Below are 5,706 nucleotides of genomic sequence, written 5' to 3'. Positions count from 1 at the left end.
TGCAGACAGGTGGGAGGAGCGGCACAGAAGGAAGAAGCCTTCAGATCCCAGTAGTTTATAAAGCCATCGAAATAAGTTTGTAAATCCTCAAAATATGCCTGAATAGGAGGTGAAATCCAGCAAGAAGAATGCCTTAAAATCCCACGGGACATAAAAAAAAGGAAGAAGTCTCCCTTTCAGCAGCAGAAGTCCCAGGTCCTGCTTCTTGGGAGCAGCAGGACCCAGATGGGGTTAGGCTGAAGAACATGCCATCAGTCAAAATGAGGAGAGTTCAGTGCTGCAGGACCAGTTACTGGCCACCACAGAATGCTACAAGACCAAACGAGGCAGCTCAGGGCAGGACAGCCAGCGGGGCCAGTGTCAGGATGCTGCCAAACCTGCGCTGGACTCTGCAGCTAGAGGTGCCTTGCTTGGCTATCCTTGCCAGGCTCTGCCACGCTGATGAGTCCCTAATCCTTCCCAAAGGGATTACAGGCTTGTTGCCATCTGGAAGTTATAGATCCTTCCTCTCTGGTGCTCATTAGCGCTTTTGTTTCAGCATTCCTCTTGGAAACTGCTGCAGCCACAATGGGGAACCCCGCACACAGATGAGCCCTGTTTCAGGCTGGCACAGCAGCCCAAGACCTGAGGAAGGGAAGAGCAGAGTCAGCCTTCAAAGAACATTTACCTCCTGGCTGGCACCATCATGATAGCTTTTGTATCCATGTCGAAGAACAAATACTTTGACTATATTTAGTCCTGGTGGGACTTGGCTCATCCTTGTGATAAAAAGAGGGAAGGACCTGTGGAGGAAGCCTTCTGTAGGGGAGCTGTGGATGGATGAGTGGTGCTGCCACTGCTCCTTCCCTGTTCTCACATGCTGTGCACTCTACACTGACCACAAATGGGGTCCAGGTCACTGCAACTTCTCCCTCTCCCCTCTGCCACTGGTAGCATCCAAGTGATGGAGCTGAGATGGTTTTGCCAAAGTCTTCCAGGGGGGCTGAGACTGGCTGAACCTGCCTGGTACCTTTCCCATCTGGTACAGGGACAAACCCTGGCCTTTCAAGCTACCATGAAAGCTCAGTGCTCTGGGATTCAAGACACTCTGTATCCAATACATGAACGCTACTGGGCCCAAGTGAGCGCTGAGTGCAAACCATAGCACAACCGTGCTTCAGGGAACATGATGAAACCCCCGTCCTAGCTGTACAGGGCACCCTGGAAAGGGCCCAGGCTTCTCCAGCCATTCACATCTCCCGGCCAACACTTTGCCCTGTACCTGGGTTGTCCAAACAGGGCAGTGAGAAACTCTATGCTGGTTCAGGACCATGTATCCAGCAGGCTGCTCTGAAGCCCCAGGGACAAGCATGAAAGCAGGAGGGCAGGCAGCATGCATTGTTCCAGCTGCTGGTCTGTCACACATCGCCCCACCACTCCAACCCAGGTTGGATGGGAACCAGTTTCAGTATCCCCCAGCCACTGTCCAAGTCTGTTGTCTCCCTTTCCAAAGCACTCACCCCCAGCCATTTAAATAACGATGGGTGCTTCTACTTCTGAGCAATCGAGGTCACCGTTTTGAGGGCAGAACGCACAGGAGAGAGAAAGAGCAACAGTGGGAGAAGTCTGCCTGGTTCATGGGCAAAAGCAGAAGGGGCATCCCAGTCCCTCATGGGACCCCACATCAAGCATAGTGTTGCTCACCCCACCCACTTGCAATACTGGGAACTGCAGCTGCCTGCAAGCACAGATCCCCAGCACCAGGCTCCCCTTGCTCCAGCCCTTCCTTTCGCACAGCTGCAGAGACAATGCTCCCATGTAGGTGTAGCTCCTGGGACAAGACAATGCCCATGTTCCCATACCAGACTGAGGATTTACCCCTCTGCTGTCATTCCCCGAGTCTCTGGGTTTGCTGACTGATGACCCCTCAGTGCAAGGCTGCCTGGGAGTTAAGTGCCTGATGCCAAAGCCCATGCACACACAAATCAGATAGCACGTCTCCGTACCACAGAGCACCCGCACCAGCTTACCTATTGTACAACAAAGTTTCAGCTACTGGAGTCATAACACCTTGACACAAACAAATTGCTTTCCAATGCCTCCTGCAACCCTCTGTCTTCAAAACTACTTATTTTATTTCACTCAGAGATCTGCATCCAACTCCACACCCCTCTGCAAGCACAAGATACAAATACAGGACCGTTGAGGATATTTACACATTCATTATCTGTGCAGCTTCACCTAGAAAACTGCCTCACACTGCTGCCTACCTCTCCTGGAGCACACAAGACTCAACAACTCTGAAGTATCAAGAGCTCCGAATACCGATCTCCACCTATTCAGCCTCCCAAGAAAAGAGCAGCAACAAAGGCAAGACTCGAGGAAGGCACAAAGCTGGAAAAGCAAAACATCCCTCCCTCAGGAGCAAAGCGAAGCTTCAGCCCACAAATCCATCCGGAGATCCGAAGTATCTGAAACAGTCCTACAGCCGCAGGAAAAAAAAGGAGAGAAGGAAAACAACCATCAAACAATTTACGTAAGTAAGGAAGGAAAGATGCTAATGAGGAATCGGCAAAGGAACTCGGTCTGGAGGGGCGGGGGAGAACCTCACCTACCTCGGGAAACCCCGCAGGGTCCCGCTCCGCCTCCCACCACAGCGCTGCAATCCGGCGGTGCTCCGAGGGAGCTCTGCTCCACTTCGGGCGAACCGCCCCGAGTTCTGCGCGCTCCGCGTCCCGAGCGAGGCGGCTCCGCGGACCCAACTCACCCGGGGGCGCTCGCAGCCCGCCGAGACGCACAGCCTGGACTGGACTGGACGGGCCGGGCGGAACCGAAAAAAAAAAAACACGCCGGCGGCCCCGAGCAACCGCTCCTCCACTCGCACGGCACTCAGCCGGGTCCTGTTCGGGCTGACCCCGTCCCCGCAGGAAATCCCTCCCCGGGCCGGTCTGATTGGAAAAAACCGGCGGGATGTGCGGGCTGGGCAGGGCCAGGCTGGCTGTCACTCACTGTGATGCGCCGCCAGATTTGGGCAGGGGAAGGGCCGGGAGCTCGGCTCCTGGGTCCCGCTCCGCGCTCCCAGCTCCGGCTCTGCTAGTTAGGCTGCCGAGAAGGGGCGGCTCGGAGCTCAGCTGTGTAGTTCTGAAGACTGCTGGACCCTTTCAAGTCGGAAGTCCGCAGCCCCTCATCCCAGCCCCGAACTCATCCCACTTTTCCGAACCACTCTTCGCTCTTCCAAATCGCCTTCTTTTCTGCCAGCCCTCAGCAGAAAGAGAGCGCAGAACAGAGCACTCCCACGCAAGCACTGTGCTCTTGAAAGAAGAGACTGCTAATAAAGCTGGACAGCTTTTGCTACATGATACCACAGGATTTACCAGCATCTGATCTGCTTAAAAACACACAGAGGCTTAAATTTTACTCACTAAGTGCCTAGCCCACAGCCCAAGGGGAGGTGCAGGCATCTCTTAGTCCCAAACGCAACCCCAAAAGAGGGTTCCTTGAGCAGTCCTGCTAGGGGAGGACAGGGTGAATCGTCGTGAGGAGAAGCTGATGCTTCCAGAAACACCCAGCCTTTTGAGTTCAGGAATAAAGAGATCATTATGCACACCTAATTATAAACATCAACATTTTACAGCTTCTGTGTTGAAGCATGAAGCCCTAAGTAGCCCTGCTAGGAAGCGCAGGGAAGTGAACGGTCTTGTTACTCCTTCTTTGAGTTTTGTCAGAGCTGTAAAGCACACTGACATTTATAATAATCCCCTAAACTTACATAGCACTTTTTGTGCTTTTAAGGATCTTAACTATGCTTTGCAGTCCCCTGAACACAGACTGAACCTGCTTTTCAAAGAGTAGCCCAGACCCTGCTTTGTATAAAACAGGTCCCGCATCACCGCTTTGTGCAGGATAGGACTTCACCTCCACTCCTCTGTAGCACAGTTACGCCATGTGTTCCAAGGGTATTCCCACTCAAAGGTTCAGCAACACACACGTCATTAAAGCTGGGTCATTTAGGCGTTAATCTCTGCAGTCATACACACCCTTTGAGCAGGGGGTACCACAGGGAAGTTCACTCGTTTCCTGGATATCCACAGCCTTTGAACACAAAATCAAATATGGGTGCATCTAACACTGCAATCTAAACCCCACACTCTGGCAGCAGACAAGCAGATGAGAACTAGCATCAGCAGTCTGGATTTCCTATCATGTATCTCACAGCTTTCATTTAAGTCTTAGGGGTTAAATAGTTCTTCAGTGATCCACAGCACAGAGACCTACCAAGGACTGCAGCTGGGTGACAGATCCCTGCCCTAACACTCATTTCTGCCTGTCCACGGATTGGGGATGAGAGAATTGACTGAATTGCCACTACAGAAGTCCTTCATAACATGTTGCTATTTCTCTGCCCAGGAGTAAGTTGTATTTTAAGAGATGCTTCTGGGATCAGAGAGGAGCCCCAACAGGGTGGCTAAGAGCGCGGCTCTGCCCTACGGCCCCACACCCGTTGCGGAACGCGCGCCAGCAGCACCGAGCCACGGCCTCGCGGGGCAGATTGGCACTCAGCCCCTCGTCCGAGCCGAGCTTCTTACGGCCAGCAAGGACCCTCCTCCTCGGGGCGATGTTGCCATCTAGAGGGCCACGCTACAATGATCGTCTTGTTGCACGCTGTTGGGAAAGCGTTTTTGTTTTTAATTCAAGGCAGCAAGTAAAAGCAGCGTTCTGAGGTAGTAACTGAGCAGGAGGAGTACATATTATGCTCCTGCGGTTGGGATGCTTGACTTAAAACGTCACTGCACGATGCTTTGCCAGCTCTCCCCAGTCCATGGCTTCAGCAGCTGAATTATGACTGGAGCTCAGTGTGTTCTTTTCACAGCACTAGCAGCTGTTCATCTCCCCTTCCTCCCCCCTCCCCCTTTTTCTGAGATTTACCTTAACATTCCTCCTTCTCCATAACCAAAACACTGCAGATGCTGCCAGGGAGAGAAGGGGTCCCACTGGCACAAGTGACACACTCAACAGCATCTGCAGCTTCAGGTGAGACGGACACAGATGTGCAGGCTTAAGATGCAGAGTTCCCACTCCCCCCTCTCATCTGCAAAAATCTAACTTAGAAAGCAGCAGCAGCCCCACCCATAGAGGAGCCGGCAGGGCCCAGACTTGAAAAAATTCAAGTATGTTATGAACCAGCTGGGCGGCATTGTACTACTCCCACTCCCTGCTCAGCTGCAGCTCAAGGTCCTCTGTTCGCTGCAGCAGCCCAACATGATATCACCCTTTGCAGGCATTGCTGCTTTCCCCAGATAGGAGCACAGACATGGCTGCCAAGACACTTGGTAGAAGTGAGGCAGAAATCGCCCTTTGCAGAGCTGGTAGTGATAGTGGCATAAACCACAGCTAGGAGTCAGCGTCTACTTGGCAAACAGGACTTAGAAGGGATTCAGGAAGTTCTTACAGCAAATAATCCTTTTCATACACACAACCACAGATAACAAGCCCTTGTTTCTCCTTCACCAAGCTCAGCTCTCATTTTGTGTCACTCTGCTGGACACCAGCATGCATCACACAAAAAGCAGCTCTACAGCCTGGTCTCAAATATATGAACTGGAAGCTACAGCCCAAACCTTTCTGCACCCATCACAGCAATCCCTTCCCTACATCTAGGTGGGAACCCAGGCAGGAGCAGCCCTTATATGTGCTAGCCACTGGAGTCACCTTTCCATGGCACATGCC

Source organism: Tetrao urogallus, assembly GCF_951394365.1.
Source record: "Tetrao urogallus genome assembly, chromosome: 18".
Classification (NCBI taxonomy): domain Eukaryota; kingdom Metazoa; phylum Chordata; class Aves; order Galliformes; family Phasianidae; genus Tetrao; species Tetrao urogallus.
Note: the sequence above shows the minus strand (reverse complement) of the source record.